Consider the following 21,494-nt stretch of genomic DNA (forward strand, 5'->3'; position numbering starts at 1 on the left):
TGCCGATTAAGAAATTCAGCCGTCGCAAAATATGAAGCAGCAGTAAAACAAACACAAATTTCAGAATATTTTAAATTGATTCGATTGTATGAACACAAATCCCTCTTATATTGTCAAACAAACCATACAAATGAAATTTGAGAGTTGTACTATGAATTTTTATTTTTTTTTAATGTTCTGTTAACCGTCTTTTCGATTATCCATCATACCCTTGGTCCGGTGCCCTGACAGATAATCGAGGTTCTACTGTAATAATATTAATGTCCGACTGGTATATTATTTGACAAATAATGACATGATTTTGAAGTCAGTTTGATAAATAATGACATGATTTCGAAGTCAGTTAAGTATGATATAATGCCCTAGGCTCTAGGGCATTATTTTGAAAAATTACGCCCTAGGGTATTAAATTTAAATAACTAGTTAAATACTGTCAAGTTGACAAATAACAACCCAAGTAAAACTATGGTTACCACAATTACGTTACGACTATTGCTGGTAAATGTACTTATTTGAAAACTAATTAATTCAAAATTCCTTCAATTTTTTGCCTATAAAAAATAATTTAGTCGGACATTAAATGTTGAAGGCACCACGGGTATTAACGATAATATCGCTTTCAGTCAACTTATATCCCTCAGGCCAAAGGCCCTCGGTATATACACCATTGACCTCAAGTGTTATTATCCTTATAATACCCTTGGTACCTTAACTATAATCTCACAATCAGCCCATAGAAGGTGTCAAACAAATAAAATATTTGGGAATCATACTTGATAATTTATTAACAATTAAACGATTACTTTATTGATTACAGTTAATTTATTTAATGGAAATTAAGGTAATAATAATAATGTTTATTCAAAAATAATCAAATATAAAATCTTCCTGAGACTAAAAACATATTTAAGTGTATAATTAATAAGAATTAACATAGGAAGCCACAAGGAAATAAATCTGCACTTAGCTATAGCCCAAAGTAACTCCTGTTATTTATCCAAATCTTTACTAGTCAAACACATTTGTTTTGAAATTCCAGCAGTTTCTTCTTTTTATACCTTTTAAATATCTGGTGGTTGTTCCTAAAACAAAGACATAAATAAAAATTCTACATTGTGTACCATAAAAAAATCATAAAAATGTGGAAAGTATCACAAGAATAAAGAAAAGTCCCAGATATAAAATTCACTATTAAAATAAAAATAGTAAATAATTATTTATATCTGACACTTTTCTTATTGGAACTTCTTTCTGGTAACATCCTTAATCTCTGACTTTTACAATTTATAAGACAAGAGATGATGAATAAAGAAAGGGAAAAGGACTCTGCAGTATACAGTTACATTCTGCTTTCATTAATCTAGAAAAAAGATCAGAAAGATAATTCAAAGTCCGAAATTGTAAAAGTCAAAAAGAGATTAAGGATGTACCAGAAAGGGGTTCCAATAAGAAAAGTTTCAGATTTAAATAATTATTTACTATTTTAATAGTGAATTTTGTATCTGGGACTTTTCTCTTTTCTTTAAGAGATATCGCTGAAGCATCCTAATAGTAGATAACTATTTTTGAAATTCCACTTAAATAGACAATTTGATTTCGTTTTGATTCAGAGGTGTGCAGGCAGCTCCACTGGGGACGCCGTAAGGCAGAAACAACTGTCTGGAGATTGTGTATCGCCTCTGGATCGAAAGGAAACATAAACTGTCTCTTCACTATCACAAGAGTATTTTAATATTTTTATTGAATAAAAGTAGTCAAAAAAAAAGGACTAGTTGGTGGAGCGAAGAGATAAAAATAGCTGTGAAAGAAAAGAAAGTACCATGGAGAGCTTATCTAGAAAATAACAGTTAATAAGCAAGGAAGCTTGTGAAAGAAAAAGTTAAAAAAGCTAAATTGGAACAGTGGGAGAGATTTGGAGAAAAGATGGAGCAAGACAGTAGTAGGACAAACCAAAAATTGTTCTATTAAGGTCTGAAAAAATGAGAGGTAAATCAGGTAGTACTGTCGTGCAAATAAAAAAAAATAAAATGGAGAAACACTTACCCAACCACAAGATATAGTTAATAGATGGAGTAAATATTCCAAAGAGTTGAGTAATGAAATAACAATGGAAGAATTAACGGAAGCCATTGCAAAAATGAAAAATGGTAAAGTGGCAGGAATAGATAATATCAAAACACGATTGTTGAAATATATGGGGGAATCTGCATTACACTACTTACACAAATTACTGATAACAATTTGGAAACAGAAACGCATCCCAGAAGATTGGGCAACAGCAGTAATGGCTCTTCTGGTAAAGAAGGGAGGTAAAAAAGTAATGTTCAAATTATCGAGGTATTTTCATGCTAAGTGTACCGGCTAAGATTTATGAATGAACACTGGAGATGAGACTGAGAAAGAAAGTGGAACATCAACTAGACGATGCACAAAAAGGTTTCTGACCGGGCACAGTGTCCAAGATCATATCTTTACTATAAGACAATGGAAAAAGCCTTTGACAAGGTACCCGGACATCACATTTGGAAAGGGCTTGAACTGTTCGATGTTGGAGGAGAACTAATTGATGCAAGTAAAATCTATGTACTGGAACATTGTGCGATCATTAAACTGTGAATCAAACAAATTTGCTAATACACAAGAAGTAAGGCAAGGTGGAGTTTTAAGCTCACTGCTATTCATTATATTATATATATGAATGAACCAATAAAAAAATGCAGTAGAGTCCCGAAAATTAGATTTAGGTTAAAATTGATTAAAAAGTATAACTCTGAGTAAATGTGTATCTGCAGATGACATTGCATTGATACCAAGTTCAGAGAAATCTTTACAAAGCAACCTAAATTTATAGACGAGAGAACTTGCAGACAAAGGAATGAAAATAAAATTAGCAAAGACTAAAACTTTACTTATTTCCAAGAGACTGAGAGAAATCCATATAAACCTCGACGGAAATTTAGTAGAACATATGAATGATTTTGAATATTTATAAACTATAATAGACAAAAAATGCAAAAAAAATGAACAACAGAATTGCTAAAACATCACGATTATATCATTCCCTCACTACAGGTTTCATTAGCAAAAGAGAAATTAGTGAGAAGACAAAAGGGACAGTATATTATATACCTCCCTTCTCTGCTTCATGGAAGTGAAACATGGCTGGCTTTCCTAATAATTAAGCTTGAATTATCACATCTTTATTATTATTGTAGACATTTAAAATCCTTATTAATTGAATTACATTAAACTTACCACTTATAAAATGTTTACTTTTCATATTTTAATTTTAGTTCCCTTATATCTCTTCTTCTTGTGGCTTTTATCCATTGTCCCCAGCTATGTTTGGATAATTCATTTAAATGTATTGCATGGGGAGCCTTGGGAACAGTACAAAATAAGACTTTTCCCTGTCTGCCCTACTCCCACAATTTACAACAATACAAGTTACATGTATAAGCTTCCCAAGAAAGAAAAACTGATAACTGCTATGGACTAATTCAGTTCTGTAGGCGATAAACTACTTTATATTTGATTTGCTGCACACAATTTCGCTGCACAATCGACAATAAAAACAAACAGGATATTCTTTACAAATGTAAATATTAGGATTAGGTTATGTTATGTTATGTGCCCCCAGTTAGGCCATATTCGGAAGTTCCTTGTCCCTTTGCTTGATTGGCACACCGATAATTTTCGTTTAATACTGTCCGCTGTCATGAGCCGCTGTCACATCCGCTGTCATTTTACACTCAAATGTCCATAGAATTTCTTACACTTACACTCAAAAGTGTAACACTAAAAAACAAAGGAACAGACCTATTATTCAAGGGTGTCTTTGCGAGGGGTGACTAAAGCAGGCGCTTTTGTGGTAAACAAGAAACTTGGAACGTTCGCATCGCCATCCTTTCCATTTGATTTCGTTTTCATTGTCGTTATTTGTAATATGGAACGTTTCTCTGGTTTGTTAATTATTATATCTCTAATTATATTAAGAAAATTCTATTTAGAATTAATTAATTAATTTAATTAATAAAAAATTATTTAATTAATAAAAAATATTATTAAAAAATTATTTAATTAATAAAAAATATTTCTATTAAGAAAATTCGATAATATACTTTCTGTGGTTTTTCGGGTGTGACTGCGCGTTGAATAATTTTGGTTGACCACGTTTCGGCAAGGTCACACTTGGTATTTTCAGGTCAGGTAGTAACACTTCTTGCTGGGGCTTAACCCCTAAGTACTAACATCTTAAATAAATGCCGTAAACACTAAACTAACCGCCTGACTGACGGGTTTAACATTTTAGTGATAATTTTTGTTTTTGTTAAATATTTTAATGCAAAAAGATATCTCGATGACTTACTGAAAGTATTGATTATCTAAAAACACAGTAATTAGTCTAGTTTTTCTGTATTTATTAAAATAAAACATTATAACAAGAATGGAAGGATTGTTTGTGTACCTTTTTACTCCTGAAAAAAAGTGTGATAAAAATTAAACAAACTAAAGAATCTTAATAAAAATTTATAGTCTATAAATTTATAAAAAAAGGTTTTTAAAAAATGTTAAAATAAAAAAACTGACAGGTACTATAGTTAGTACAGTGTAGCAATGGAAGTCAATGGCAATATTTTCATCACAAATTGATTCTACTTCGCTTATGTCGTCTTCTACCTCATCAAACCATTTCAAAAGAGTTTCCTCAGGGTCTTTATTTCCTTATTTGACTTTTTTGACGAACTGGGGCACATTATGTGTAATGACGAACTGGACACAAACACTAACAACCAGGGGCGGCTTTACCTATTGTGCAGGGTGTGCGGTGCGATGTTGGGGGCCGCCGAGCACCGAGCGCCAAAGAGCGGATCCTTTACTTTGTTTTTCAACATAAAATATGTTTTAATACAATTAATGAAAAATTACATTGGATTCTACTACACCTTTGGATATTTTAAATTACTTGTATACAAATAAATTACTTTCAGTGTTCCCAAATTTGTTCACTGCCCTTAGAATTTACCTCACATCGCCAGTGACAGTAGCGCACAGTAAAAGATCATTTTCTAAATTAAAAATAATTAAAAATTATCTAAGGTCAACATTGTCGCAAAGTCGATTGACAAATTTATCACTAGTAAGTATTGAACGTGAAATAAAAGTTGAAGTAAATCATATTATTCTATAATTCAAAAGCACGAAAAGTTTTTTTTATAACTATATGTTTTAGTATGTGCGTCCTGTAATATTCCGTTAATAAATTATTATTGTTTTTTAAATAATCACAACGTTGTTCTTTTTTATTCATTTTACCAATTCCTTCCAAAAAGTACTATTTACTCGTGGACTCAAACCTGTCAAATTTCCTCAACGAATTTTTAACCTTACCTCATAGGTAAAAAGGTTAATTTTTAATTAAATATTTTTAATAGATTTGGGTAGGTTGTTCCGCAACCTTTAAATTGTAATATTTGCATCTGGATTTTTGTTTACATTATAAGCGTACCTAATGCCTCTAATGCCCCATGTACTAGTACTAGATAGGTGTACCTATTCGACTATTCCATTTTGACTGCGCGTCTACCAAAGGGCGCCAAGGCATCTACTGCACACGGGCGCTACATGGGCTAAATCCGCCTCTGCTAACAACCCGTCTATTAGACGGAAATCACACTTTGAGCCAAATATCTTTCGAATAATAACCTGCCGCAAATTTTAAGAACAACCCAACTTGAAAAGTCATAAACGGGTGACCTTCAAAATTTTCTAGGAAGGGAAATATTCCACTTTCGACAAGCGATGTCGTCTGAGAGACGGGGTGTTAATACTTAAGGGTTAAGTAAACCTAACTGTATTTTAGTTTACTTTTAATAGTACCTAATTGTTTTTATATATTTTTTATATTACTTTGTCATTCTACCTGGTATAATGATGGATAAGTTGTTTGCGGACAGACGGACGTTAATAAGTCATCGTTTTCACATTTTTTCAAAATTTGGTGAAAACAAAAATCATAAGTAATTTAAAGATAAAAATCGACTTATTTCGGGATTTATTTCCAAAATCTCTCATTTACGAAAGAATGAATTTATTCCATTTGACTTTTACACACTGTATATTATAAAACTTGTACCAAGTAGGATGGCTTCTTGTGCAATCATGCTCCTGGCTTACTAAATTGACATACTATTCGTCTCCATTCATCCCTATGTGTTCCCTCATTTGTGTTCCCTCCCTTGCTCTTTCATCCCAACCATCAATTCCTTCTTTTCTACGACCTTCCTGTACACTATCAAACCATCTTTGTGTGTGTCGTCCCTTCCTTCTTTTCGTGATTAGGTCCCGTTTTAGGATCATCTTTGGCTTCCTGTTCCTTTTAGTCCTCATCACATGCTCCATCCACCTCGCTCTTTGTGCTAGGATATTTTTCCTTCCATTCGTTGTACAATTCTTCTTGCTCTCTGTTTGTTCGTTGCACGCAACCTTCCACCTTGTTTTTGCCTCCATTTATAGCTGTGAACATTTTCCTTTTCCATTTTTGTTTTCTCCGTATTTGCTTTTTTCATTGTCCATGCTTCGCTACCATACGACACTGTGGCCTTATTACCATTTTATGTATCCTTCACTTTGTTTTTCTCGATACATATTTGGATTTCGTTCAGTGGCCTTAGGCTACCCATGTTTTTATTTTCCTTTGTCAATCTGGAATTCAGTTCTTATTTTTCCTTACATTTTTCTTCTATAATAACCTCCCACATACGTAAAATGGACCACTCTCTCGAAATATTATTCCCTTGATTCATTCGATATAAAAGTAAACTACCTTCTCTATTCTTTTTGCGCTGTATTTCCGAGTATCATGTGTTTTGACTTTTCTGATTTATTTCTAGGTCAAAATATTTTGCCTCCTTTTCTAATTTGTAACATTTCTTAACAATTATTTTCCTGTTTTCGTTAGAACAGTAAGATCATCAGCGAAGGCCAGACATTGATGTTTATTGTTGAAGATGGCTCTGGTTGTTTTAACTGGATATTTCTGATTTTTATGGTTTCCAATACCAAATTAAAAAGCACCGTGGGTAACGCGTCTCCTACAATCGAAATTAGACAGGGCCGTAACGACCATTGGGGCAACCGGAGCAGTGCTCCGGGGCCCCCGGCCAAGGTGGGCCCCGCTGGGGCCCTCGTTTGGTTGACCGTGCATAGATTTTGCCACAATGACACAATTTAAAAAAAAAACTTACAGTGGCACCCTAGACCTCAACATAAAGTTAAGGGGGATAAGCAGAGGCCCCGAGACCTTTCGTAGAGATATACATTGTTACTGAGGAAATTAGTCATTTTGGCGAAATAAAAACTAAAATGCAACCGGAATAGGGGCCCCCAGTCCCAGCTACTTTGTCTTAACCAATTTACCCCAGAGTACATCTTGGTACGTGAAAGGAACCACATTGTAGTCGAACAATATAATTAACATTATAGTATATTTTTTATGAAAACAGAAAAGATGTTATATTGATGGTACCTGCAAAATAATTTTGCTAAAAATATGGTGTTTTCAAATTTTTTTGTGTAGGTCAACTAAAATAGCAATATGTAGGTACAAGTAACTTCAGTCATGGAATGAATTAAAATGAGTTTTCCAGGGGTTAAATATCAAACATTTTTCCGGACTCCCCATCCCGCTGGGGAGTAAACCTTAAACTCCCCGGTAGGGCCCCTGTTAGGTCAGGTTTGCCCCGGACCCCCAACTTCGTAGTTACGGCCCTGATTACAGAGTAATGGAGAGGTCAAAGGAAATATGTACATGCAGTAGAATTAGGGTTGGGTGGAGGAAGTGGAAGCAAGAGAGTGATTGTATTGTATGACAGAAAATTCCAATAAAGCTAAATAGGAAATTCTATAATTTTGCTATAATGATGTAAGTAACTGAATGTTGGACAGTTAAAAGAAAGAGAAACCACGAATGCATGTGACGGAAGGTAATGTCATAGTATAATTTCTTTATTTCAAAGACCGCATGGCCACTTGTTGGGGCATATTATATACTTGTATGATTTTTAAAGTATACATTTCACGAAAAAAATGTTTACGTATACCTATGTCAAGATGTACTGTATATTATATCAAGCTCTTCAAAAAATTGTTTTTCATTTGGCGTCAAAGGTTTACAAACGGTTGTCCTAACCAAACCTTTGCCGCAAAAAAATAAATGAAAATAAAAGTATCTGAGTTATTATAAAATCCAATAATCTTCATTTCAAATATGTGTGGTGTCAATACCGTTTAAAAATGTTTATTGTGCACTCTTTGTGTATCTATATAAAAAGCGATAAGAAAAAATAGTTTGCAAAGCCACATAAACGTTTTTTACAAAAATTATGAAGACTTATTTATACATATAATATGACCGATAAGCGGGTTTTAAATGAATGTGAACTTTACTAAATATTTGCATTATCTGCACTCGGTTGTGGTTTCAGTTTTAACTAGATAAACAAGGACGCACTGATAATATGCTTCGATTTTTCTAATCGCCTCGTGATTCCCAGATATATGTGTTTAAAATATTTTTAACGAATATGTATAAATGTAATAAAACAATAGTTATTTATGAAACAGTTCGTGAAGTACATATTCGCATTTTACGGTTTTCAACCATTTATGCTACACTTAGGACCTTCATATTTTACCCAAAAAAAACTTTATGACATAATAAAACAATACTGTAAATTTCATTAAGATTGGTTCGATAGATTTTGCAAAATAAATTTTGAAATCCAGGTTTAGCAAAAAAATCATTTTTTCAAAATGTTGCAGGACTGAAAATAAAGCAGATAGCAAGTTGAAATTTTTTTTACATATAGAATAATACTGTACCTTTCATTTGCAATTTGTAAAATTAAAATCGGGTAACTACCACGGCGTCAGGAATTTTTTTAAATAAACATTAATTTTTGGTGCTACGTGCAGGACAGCGGTGTTCGATTCACAAAAGATGATTTCCACCAAAATTTCTTTAAATCTTTATATAATATATTATTTTCTAACTCTATATTTTGTTGTATTTTAATATTTTAATTCCACAAAAATCAAACTAATTTGATTATTGTTTGTGAAATATTGTTTAAACAATTACCTATATGTTTAAAAATAATAAAATTATCTAAGTTAAAATATATGAACAAAGAAAGTTTTTGCTAAAAAAAGTGTAATTTCAAAGGACAAAGTATGTGTTTTTATTTTGAAATAAACAAATTCATTTATTTATATCGAAATGTACTAAAAATTAAAATTTATCAATCATTGTCAAAGGTCATTGGAATGCCCAATCAGAGCAAACGTATCCGCTGTCCTGCGCGTAGCACCAAAAATTAATGTTTATTTAAAAAAATTTATGACGCTGTAGTAGTTAACCGATTTTAATTTTGAAAATTGCAAATGAAAGCTACAGTATTATTCTATATGTAAAAAAAAACTCAACTTACTGTCTACTTTATTTTCAGTCCTGAAACATTTTAAAAAAATGCATTTTTTTGCGAAAGCTGGATTGCAAAATCTGTTAAACCAATCCTAATAAAATTTACAGTGTTGTTTTATTATATCATAAAGTTTTTCTGGGTAAAATACGAAGGTCCTAAGTGTAGCATAAATGGTTGAAAAACTTAAAATGCTAATACTTGTTTTTTTTGTGGTTTTTTCGAAATTATTGCTATTTTGCAACAAGGGTGACAATTTTTAAAATCTTTAACTAATTCTATATTGTAGGAAATTTAATTACGCAACTTTTATATTAGTGTAACTTTTCTCGAAAATTAATACTTGTTAAGGTATAATCAAAAAAACCAAGAAAAAAATCGAATTTTTCTTTCAATTTTTGATATTTTGATTATTTAAACAATATTCCGGACCTTTTTGAGAGGGAGGATAACTCGAATATTATTATATGAGTTATTTCCAAGCATTTTCTGCAAAAAAATATGAGTCACCTCTCAACATCCAAATGTACTAATATATGCGCCCAGGTCTATGAAAAGTTTCAGCCTTTTTAGTAATAGCTTCTCGTATGGCTTTGAAATTACAGGTAGTAAGGAAATGGGCCCGTACAATGATACTGTATTTACATTTAATCAAACCAGGTACTTTCCTAGGATTGATATTTGCTTTAATTTCGTTGGACACTTCTTTTGAAGTGACTAGTTTAACTTCACCTTCTTCCTGTGATATTTCTTCACTTCAGTGTGTTATCACCTTCATTTGGCTGAAATCTATTTCCTCGAGATATTTAACAAATTTATTAGCCCTCTCTAAATTGCTTTTTTCCAGCGTCCATCTATATTTCTTAATGGAGGATTTTGCCAGATGGCCCTCAATTTCTTAGTGGCTCTCCGGAGGGAATAATCAGTTGAGCCTATCATTTGTTAGTTCTTTTGATATAGTTACTAACTGATTCGTTTTTATTTTTTCTAATTTCCCTTTTAGGCCAGGAACCGAAGCTTTTCACCTCGCAATTTTTACAGAATGGATCAATTTTCTTGAAAATTTGAGAATAAGTAGTGGATAGTCTAAGGATCAAAATCTGTATGATTCCGAAAGGCGCTTTTACCATGGTGGTGGTTGCCACCCCACCGTGGGGGTGGAAATTTTTTATCATATTTTGACCGCAAAAGTTAATAAAAACATTCATTCTAAGCAAAAAATGTCCTATACATTTTTTTGATAAAATTAACAGTTTTCGATTTATTCGCTATCGAACGTGTTAGTTTTGTATAGAAAAAATCAATGTTTTTCGATATACTTAATCATTTACGATTCACTCAATTTTGCCGTAGCAAAAATTTTTTTAAACCAAGTTCTTAGGAACTAAATTACCTACAATTTTGTATTTAAACATTTTTTCGTATCTCTGATGCTAATCCTTCTATTCTGAAGAAAATGGCCTTTTTTACCAAACTACAAAAATTCGTTATTCGCTTTTAACTTCAGTTATTTAAAAACAAATCATTCTAAGCCACACAACACAAAGAAACACAACTTCTCTAGAATTTATTAATAATACATTAATTAAAAAATAATGAATAATAGTCCTGTCGCCAGGGGGGGTACAACGGCCTCGTTAATTCAGATGGACTTACCCAAGTTTTTTTTATGTATTTTGACCCGTAGAACACGAATTTTTTGGGTAACAGTTGATCCGGATGTCGATAAGATTGTTATAGACCAAGAACTTGAGGAATCAAATAACAGCGATTTTTGGCAAAACAAAACAATATTTTGTATTTTTTGGGTCATTTTAAGCAAAAAATATTTCTACAAGTTTTTTAGTAGGATGCACAGTTTTCGAGATAAACGCGGTTGAACTTTCAAAAAATCGAAAAACTGCAATTTTTAAACCCGAATAACTTTTGATTAAAAAATAAAATAGCAATTCTGCTTAGCGCCTTTGAAAGTTCAAGTCAAATTATGTCGGTTTTGATTATTTGCATTGCTAAAAATTTATTGTGTTATTGTTAAACAAAGCTACAAACAACTAGTGCGTGAGTGATGTTTCTATGATTTCTCATTTAAAATCGAACGAGTAGGTAGAATAGGTACTAGTGCAATCAAGACTATTTCTACGTTACATGCGTTAAAACACATGTAAAAGCACGGGAAACCCTACGTGTTTATAGCTTTGTTAAACAATAAAAAAATAAATTTTTACCAATGGAAATAATCAAAACCGATATAATTTGACTTAAACTTTTAAATGCGGTAAGCAGACTTGCTATTTTATTTTTTAATCAAAAGTTATTCGGGTTCAAAAATTGCAATTTTTCGATTTTTTTAAAGTTCAACCGCGTTTATCTCGAAAACTGTGCATCCTACGAAAAAACTTGTAGAAATATTTTTTACTTAAAATGGCCCAAAAAATACAAAATAGTGTTTTGTTTTGCCAAAAATCGCTGTTATTTGATTCCTCAAGTTCTTGGTCTATAACAATCTTATCGACATCCGGATCAACTGTTACCCAAAAAATTCGTGTTCTACGGGTCAAAATACATAAAAAAAACTTGAGTAAGTCCATCTGAATTAACGAGGCCGTTGTACCCCCCCTGGCGACAGGACTATAAGGCCAATGACTAAAAACACCACTAACTTACATTGTTATGCTTCCAATTGGATTTCTCCTTTTTTTTTTTTCAAAAAAATATATTGATTTTTTAACCGTAACTTTTTTATTTTTTATCCTAGAAAGTTTGTTAAAAAATCGTTTTATAGGTTTTTACAAAATCTATACGCCTATTAGTATTAAATCTTTTTGAAATCCTCAGTCGCAAAAAGAGGTGACTTTGAAAGGGTTGGTAAAGGTGGTTTTTGCATGTTATTACAAGTTCTAATTATCAATAGCTCACTCAATTTTTGCCGTAGAAAAAATTCTTGCAAACCAATTTCTTGGGAATGAAATAAGCTACAATTTCATATTTAAACATTTTGTCGTATCTCTGATGCTAATCTTGCTATTCTGAAGAAAATGCCATTTTTTCCAAAGTACAAAAATTCGTTATTCATTTTAACTCCATTTTTTTAAAAACTAATCATTCTAAGCCGGTCAAACTTCCAGAACCTATTAATAATACATAAAAAAGAGCAAATAAGGTCAATGACTAATTTTAATTAGGGTCGTGATTAGGGGGTTGCTTGCGACCACTTTTTTGCTGAAAAAAATAGGGACTGACATTCTTTTCATTATAAGTCACTTAATTTTTGAGCTAGAGACTTTTTTTTATTTCTGGAGATATATATTTTTAAGTACTTTAAATTAGTTTGAACAAGATGTCCTCGAAAAATGCATAGTTTTTCCGTCTTTTGACTTTGAAACTACAATATTTAGCATTTGACGAAGAAGAGCCAACATATAATATAGTATAGCCACAGATTAACCCAACATGTTGGGTTAATCTGTGGTATAGCTCGATTACTATTGGTCTTAAAGAAAATTTAAAAAAACGGTTTTGTTTATTTTTTCAAAAGGTACATTTTTGTTAAGTAAAGTTGTTTTGATAAAACGTAAACTTTTGGAGTTATTGGCAGGAAACTTATTAAAAACATTGATTTTTTCGATATAAAACTAATACTTTCGATAGCGAATAAATCGAAAACTATCAATTTTATCAAAAAAATGTATAGAACGTTTTTTGCTTATAATGAACGTTTTTACCAACTTTTGTGATTAATATATAAGAAAAAATTTGCACCCCGAGATGGGGTGGCAACCACCCCCATGGTAAAAGCGCCTTTTGGCATGATATAGATTTTGATCCTTGGACTATCCACTACTTATTGTCAAATTTTCAAGCAAATCGATCCATTCTGTAAAAATTGCGAGGTTTATTCCTATTTTAAGCTTCATTACTTGGACTATTTAAACCAATTAAATACATATCAGACAAAGACTGTCGATTTGATCGACTTTAATAAAAATAAATGAATAAAAAAATATGAAAAAACAATTTTTAAGAAACGCTTTTCTTTAGTTACAAGTGACTAAAATTAAAAAATTATAAAAAAATGATCAACAAAGATAATTATAAAAAAATCAATAGAAAAGCAAAAAATAAAAAAGAATTTAAAATCTAACACATTCGTCAAAGAAAAGCGTGGCGCGTCTTCATCGAATAAACGGTTTTCGCCCCACGCTTTTCTTTAACGAATGTGTTAAGATTTTTTCAATTTTTTTTTATTTTTTGCTTTTCTGTTTTTTTTATAATTATCTTTGTTGATTATTTTTTTAATTATAATTTTTTAATTTTAGTTACTTGTAACTAAAGATAAAGCGTTTCTTAAAAATTGTTTTTTCATATTTTTTTATTTTTTACTTTTTAGTCTTACACTTTTCAAACATTAGAATATAACGTCATGTTTATTAAAATATGTATAAAAAAATGTGTGTGTGTGTACTTTGTACGCACGTAAGAAGATAGTCTTCTATTATATAATAGGTAATTTAAACGAAGTAAATATACTTAAAAGGTTATTTGTACTTATTTTATTTAAAAATCAAACTAACTTTCTTATCTACCACTTTCAAAAAAGAAGAATATCTTCAAAAATTATATAATAATATACTTACAACCATAAAATCTATAAAAAAAAAATAAAAAAATAATAACTTGCTTGGGGCTCGAACCCACTTCACGTCTACCGCGCCCCGTACGAAAGTTGACGGCGTTTCAAACTGCACCACATTCGCGTGTACCTCATGTGGGAATATACACAAACTAAACGTTTACACCATAAATTTATATGAATTTAATAAAATTATTAGTTTGATTTTTGTCGAAATAAAATACAACAAAATATAGAGTAAGAAAACGATATATGAGATGAAGATTTGTAGAAAGTTTGTTCGTAATCAGATTATGTAAATTAAAGCATTGCCTACTAATAGGTAACTACATTATTTTGTTTACATTTTCCAAATAGATAGGTATTGAAACTATTAGGTATTTCCAACTGAAACATTTAGAATTCCGTACCTGCGGCTTTTCAAAACTATTTAAAAAGTCACTATAATTATAAATTTGATTTTATTTCTGTCCACACATCAATAAAAACTAATATTATACAATATTTTTGTTTACCGATAACCTCCATATTGAACAATTATTGACAGATCATTTCAAAATTTCAACACCCAATCAGAGCCCGTATAACCACTAATACCATACTGTCGGTGTGCGCATGCGCGGGGATCAATCAAATTTTACCCTCAATCGATTCGCCGCTAAAGAAGAATATCTTCAAAACGTATGATGTAATAACATGAAAAGTAGTCGGAATCGGCAAAAAATTTGAAACTTTATTGTTTATTTATGAAGCATAACGTAAACAATTAACGTAAAACGTGAAATTATGTGTATAGTTCATATCATTAGCTACAATCCGTAAAAGTTTCAAGTTTTTACATTGTAAAAAACTAGAGAATTTAAGCATTTTCCATTAAAATCGTTTTTATGTTTATTTAAACAATTAATAAACATAAAAAAAATTTTTATTGACTATTCGTGTATTGTTCCCGCTAATGCTTATGTCTGCAAATTTTCACTCATTTGCATTGGAGAAATGGCAGTCAAATTAACGTCTAAAGATTTGACGCCAACTATTGAACTAAATAACTTTTACAGTCAAACTGGCAGAACTTTTGACAAACGGATAGCAGAACACAAAAGGGCTTTCAACAATAGAAAAACAGACACTTCTACATACGCACTTCACCTTCTAGATCATAATCATTCTTTCAATGAAGAGTTTCAAATTCTACATATCCAAAATAAAGGCCTTAAGCTATCTTTTTTAGAATCTATGGAAATTAATAAACTGAAAAATACAGATATAATTCTGAATGACCAACTCGAGACAAACAGCTCCCCACTCCTCAACCTCTTCAGTTAGAGCAGTGGTTTCCAACCTTTTTGTACCTGCGCCCCCCTTTAAAAAAATAAAATTCTTGCGCCCCCTTAATTTTTTAACAATCTAATTTTACAAATTCTCAACTAAATCTTGAAGATTTGCTATCACTAGATAAGTACCTATGTTATCATTTCCTGCTCTGCTGTCGTAAGGCCAAAATCATCATAGTTTTCAATCACAAACCGGTTTCTAATCCATTCATTTTTGGACATGTCAAGATCTTTAAAATAAAACGAGAATTATTGCTTCTATAGACTGGTCAAATGATTATTAATAAGAACTTTACTTTCTTCTATTTCATCGGCAAGACAGGTAATTTTAAAAGTGGGAAACATGTCAAAATTTTTCAAACTTATTATCCACAGTTCTAATGTTTTCATAAATGCAGTAATCTTGTTTTTCTGCGTAAATGCATGCATTTGAGGCCCTTACATTGATTTATTTAAATACTGCGTCTTTGAAGAATATTAACTAAATACGCAAGTTTTTTAAGGAATTTCGTGCCATAAAACAGTTTGCTTATTCTCTATTATTATCAGTAAGAAATATGGCGATCGCTTCTTTTAGCTGAGACACCCTTTGAAGTACTTTGACACTGAGTGATCTATATTCTGAACCCATGACATCACACAATTTTGCGAAAAGCCTTCCTCATAATGGGCTGTTTCTAATAAAATTTGCAGCTTTTATAATAACTTCAAATACTGTTAGTAGATCTTCATCCATATCTCCTAAATGCGTCCAAACTGCACGAGGAGCCACCTTTCGAACTCGTGCCTGTAGACTGGCGTTTTTTCCTGTCGTAGATGAAGCTCCAGCTGTGCATAGTCCCACACAGTTCTCCCACAGAATGTCATTTTCATTAAAAAATTATCAGTGAAAATGAAAAGCTTCACTTGCTGTAGTATTGCCTTCAATAAGTTTACAGAATAACATGTCTTCTCTAACATCAGTTTCCACAACATATCTTACATATGTTATCAAGTGTGCATCCTTAAGAACATCGGTAGCCTCATCTACTTGCATCGCGAAAGAAGATAGTTTTACTTTTTCTATTAATTGATCGCAGAGATCTTCAGATATTCGTCTTCCCATCGTAATACCGCAATATCTCCGCACCATCTCACAATAGAGTGAGAACTGAAAGTCCGTGGTGTACAGACGTGTTTACAATTGCTCTCTAAAATATATAGTTTCGTGCCATTGATTGTTTTTAATTAATCAAACAGTAAGTCTTTTTTGGATCTACTACATACATTAGTTTAATTAACAACTTCAAAAAAACATAAACCTGCACCTCATTAGAAGAATGTCTTCAAAATCTCTGTGCTTATATTGCAATAATTTGTTAATGGAGATCGATAGCCAGGTCTCTTGTCTAAGTTGCAACAAATTATGCCATAAAAGATGTGCTCGATCAGAATTAAATGGTTGCAATGAAACATCCGTATCATTTGAGAACTGGCATTGTAATACCTGTAGACCCTCTCCGAATAACATTACTCTTCAGAATGAACCATCTATGTCTTCAGCCTCGCTACTCAGCAACCATCAGTTTGATTTACTTATGGACAAATTATCCATTCTCACAAATTCTGTGACAGAATTAAATAACAAGTTTTCTACACAATCACAAATGCTTGAAAACTGCATGAAGGATGTATCCGCTCTTCGTGATGAAAATAATCTTCTTCGTGAAAAAGTTAGTTCCTTGGAAAAACTAGTGAACTCTCCAACTCCGTCACAAGATGATATATATTACGAAACTACTCAGCGTTTGAAGCGGGAAAAGAACGTCCTACTCCTAGGAGTTCCTGAAAGATCACCCGAAGATGACGCTCGCATAATTAAAGAAGTAATTACGCACTTATCTCCGAATTCTGCGAATTGTATCCAGTCCGGCTATCGTCTTGGAAAAAATACTAATAATAACAAACCTCGTCTTTATCGTGTTATTTTTGGGACTCCTAAGGCTGCATTGGACGTTTTGAGAAACAAGAAGAATATTTCTCGTAATTTATATCCTTCAGTTAAGATAATCTCTGATATGACACCTAAACAGCGTCAACATCTAAATGATTTACGTGCAGAACTAGAGTTACGATTAAAAACTGAAACAAATCTCACTATTAAATATGTTTATGGAGTTCCGCAAATCGTTCAAATACTATCCAACAAAAGAGTTCGCGAGGAAGAGTCTTCACCTAACCGAGAGTCTGGCCTAAAAGTTGTAAAACCTGCCTCCTCGAAATCTGAATAGCAATCAGTACACATTGTTTTTTGGAACTCACAAGGAATTAATAGTGTTAATGACTTTTTAAGTGATTTCAATGATATACCCATTCTTTGTTTATCGGAAACATGGGTTATTACCGAAAATATAAAATTTTCAAATTATTTATCTACTTACTCATGTGCCAGTTCAGTTGCCATAAAAGAAAAATCCTTGGGTAGGGCTAGCGGTGGTCTATCAATTTTTTGTAATCCCAACCTTTCTTCTGTTTGTATTGATAAATCACCTTGGTGGATCTTTTGTTTAATATCTAGCAATAATTATAAATTTGTAGTCTGTAACGTTTATTTTAAACCTAGTCTAAGTATTGAATATTTATTGTCACTATTTCAGGAGGTGTTATCTAATATTTTAGAGAAATTTAATGATACACCTATAATTATTGGAGGAGACTTTAACTCCCGTGTTTCAGACAATGACGTATCCCCTCCTGAAATATTTGAAAACACAAATTTTTTTGACGAGAGACAAAGTTTAGATACTGTAATTAATGCAAAAGGTAGATGCCTTCTTGATTTCATGAATTTTAACGGGTTCTGTCTGTTAAATGGTAGGTGTATTTCTGATCGGCCTGCAAAATTTACTTTCGTCGGCCCTATGGGCAAGAGTACAATAGATTTAGTTTGGGTAAATAACTCACATTTGCACTTTGTTAATGATGTTTACGTAAATACAACGTGTACTTTATCAGACCACTTTCCTGTTTCATGCTTTATAACTCAAACGTATCTCTCACCTATGAAAGAAACTATAATAAAAAATAAAACTATTTTTAAGTTAAATGAATCTTTAGTTTTGTCTTATAAACTAAACATGCAAAATTCGGCGGGGGTGCACATAATTCATGATGTCGAAATGGCAAACAAAAACCTGTTGGATAATATTTATAAAACAGCTGATAATCTTGGGCTGTCAAAAAGTATAATCGCTCCTAACAGACCTAATAAACACAAACCGTGGTATGATTGTCAATGTAGAGATCTAAAGAAATCAGTTAAAAGTAAACTCAAAATTTGTCAACAAAACAATTTCTCAAATCAAACTAAAAACGAATACTTAATTATTAAAGCAGAGTATAAAAAATTATTAAAAGTAAAAAAAACTGAATTTCAACAAAATATTATTGGTAATATTTCCAACTCTACTGATTCAAAAACTTTTTGGTTTCATATTAAAAGAGCTCGAAATATTTCAAATAGTTACATATCTTTACCTGCTGCAACATGGGAAACATTCTACTCTGAAATTATGGGAGCCGGGATAGTGGACACAACCCTCTATTTCGATGCGAGGAATCCGTATTTTGATAATCCTATTACCACCAATGAAATTTACTTAGCTTTAAATTCCTGTCAAAACAACAAAGCTCCAGGATCTGATAATATTCCCTATGAGTTTTACAAATACTTACCAAATAACTGGATCTTATACCTTAACTCATTTTTCAATACTATCTTCAACACTTCCACTTTTCCTAATAGTTGGTCGAAAATTACTCTAAAAATGCTCCACAAAAAAGGTCCCTCTAACGATCCTTCCAATTACAGGGGAATTGCTTTAGTAAACTGCATTACTAAAGTATTCATGCAAATTATTTTGAACCGTTTAGTCAATTGGGTAGAATCGTTTAATATACTTCCCGAATCCCAATCTGGTTTTCGTAAAGAACGTGGTTGTTACGATAATGTCTATACTCTTACATCCATCATTCAATTTCGTCTCCGATTTAAAAAGCGCAAGCTATTTGTATTGTTTGTTGACTTTAAGCGGGCTTTTGATTGCATTAACCACGCGTTGCTCTGGTCTAAACTTTTTGCTTTGGGTATTAGCTCTAAAATTGTACTTCTACTTAAATCTTTCTATTCTAATGCTACCTTTAGGGTTAATGCTGACGAGCAATATACTAAATCGTTTAACATTTGTGAGGGCGTGTTACAGGGAGAAGTCCTCAGTCCCTTGTTATTTGCGTTATTTCTTGCAGACATCGAAGATTTTTTTAAAAGCCGCGGAGCAGAAGGCATCAATGTTAATAACGTAAATGAAACTCTTATGCTTTTATACGCTGACGATTTGGTAATATTAGGTCACTCGGAGATCGATATATCAAAAAAATTAAAAATGTTGGAGGATTACTGCAAACAAAACAAACTTACTGTCAATACTGCTAAAACTAAAATTATGTGTTTCTCTAGGGGTCCTTATAACTTAAAAAATAATATTAAATTCACTTTCAATCAATATCCCATTCTATTAACTAACACCTATAATTACCTTGGAGTGACTTTTGCCTCTTCGTCTCTATTCCGTGAAATGGCAGATGTGAGTAATGCGAAAGCTAAACAAGCAACTGGAGCACTTATACCTGTTCTAGCTAAACTTAAAATTGACTGCATGCAAACGAGGCTACAACTTTTTGATGCATTAGTAACAAGTACAATCTCCAATTGTATTTCTGTATGGGCACTCCGTTATGTAGATGTTCTCGAACAAGTTCAAGTACAATTCCTAAAACGAATTCTTATGCTTCCCATATCCACACCCGGTTACATAGTCAGAGTGGAATGCGGCAGAGTCAAACTCTTGTATAATATATTCAAGTGGACACTAAACTGGTTAAAGAAAATTTATATGATGGACGATTCCCGTTACCCCAAAATGTGCTTTTTTCGTCAACTACAACTGATGGAGACCGATAGCAGGTATAACTGGGCAGCGCAGGTAAAATCACTTTTTACTTTTATTGATGCTGAACCTATTTGGAATAATCTCTCCCTTCATTCCCTACAACTGAATAGAAAAGCCTTGTTAATCAAATTTAAAAATAAGCTCTCAGAATTAGATATTTCTCTTTGTCAGCAATCCAATTTTCTCCCCTTATATAAACACCTAGCTCTTTCCGAATTAAGTCAAAAATACTTATGCCTAAAAATGCCCATCCAGATTACAAGAACTATTGCACAGCTTCGATTATGTAATTCATTCTGCTTAACGTTCACTTATAAGGATTCTACATATAAAATTAATCCTAATGAAATCTGTACTATTTGTAACAATAAGGAGTTAGAAACAATTGAACATATACTTTTTGATTGTCCAATATATTCTTGTATGAAACAATCATCCATTAATTATATAGCCGATATTGATACTGTAACTCATACCTTAAATAACATTACAGTGTATTCAGCTAAAATAATAGCTGGCTATATCTGGAATGTTCTAAAACTTAGGTCTTTCATCATAAATGAATAGTTAAATACGTAAATTATACTTTGTATCTTTAATTAATTCTTATATAACTCGTTGTTTTTTTTTTTTTTTTTTTTTTTTTTTTTTTTTTTTTTTTTTTTTATTTATTTCTTTCTTTTGTTTATCCCTAAAATAAACATATTGTGTGTTTCTTGGGATGAAAAAAAAAAAAAAAAAAAAGGAACGAAATATTTGTTCTCACCCTTTCCATAAAATTGTAAAATTTTAAAAGGAAATAAATGTATCTATCTATCTATCTATCGTAATACCTGCAAGTGGAATGATTTTAAGTTGATCAGTATATGATTCACTGAGCATCATAGCTATTATGCCAATAGATGCAGATAGCCTTAGATAGCAGGTAGATTCATTTTTTTGACACCTATTCGACTTCTTTGGTTTGTATTCGAAAATGATATTTTGGAAACAGCTGCATGCCCCCCTTGCAACACTCTTGCGCCCCCTAGGGGGGCGCGCCCCACAGGTTGGAAACCAC

General features: G+C 32.0%; 1 protein-coding gene and 1 long non-coding RNA gene across 3 annotated transcripts in view; one reads left to right on the forward strand and one right to left on the reverse strand.

Annotated features, from left to right (window-relative positions):
- Positions 1 to 21,494, forward strand: part of LOC114334316 (nucleolar protein 4) — a 621,666-nt gene that overhangs the window by 510,051 nt on the left and 90,121 nt on the right. The window lies entirely within an intron of this gene.
- Positions 768 to 3,821, reverse strand: LOC126884118 (uncharacterized). Its single transcript, XR_007697863.1, has 2 exons — positions 3,256 to 3,821; positions 768 to 1,082 (listed from the first exon to the last, which is right to left on the reverse strand). It is a non-coding gene; the product is annotated as an uncharacterized LOC126884118 (long non-coding RNA).

Source organism: Diabrotica virgifera, chromosome 4 (assembly GCF_917563875.1).
Source record: "Diabrotica virgifera virgifera chromosome 4, PGI_DIABVI_V3a".
Classification (NCBI taxonomy): Eukaryota; Metazoa; Arthropoda; class Insecta; order Coleoptera; family Chrysomelidae; genus Diabrotica; species Diabrotica virgifera.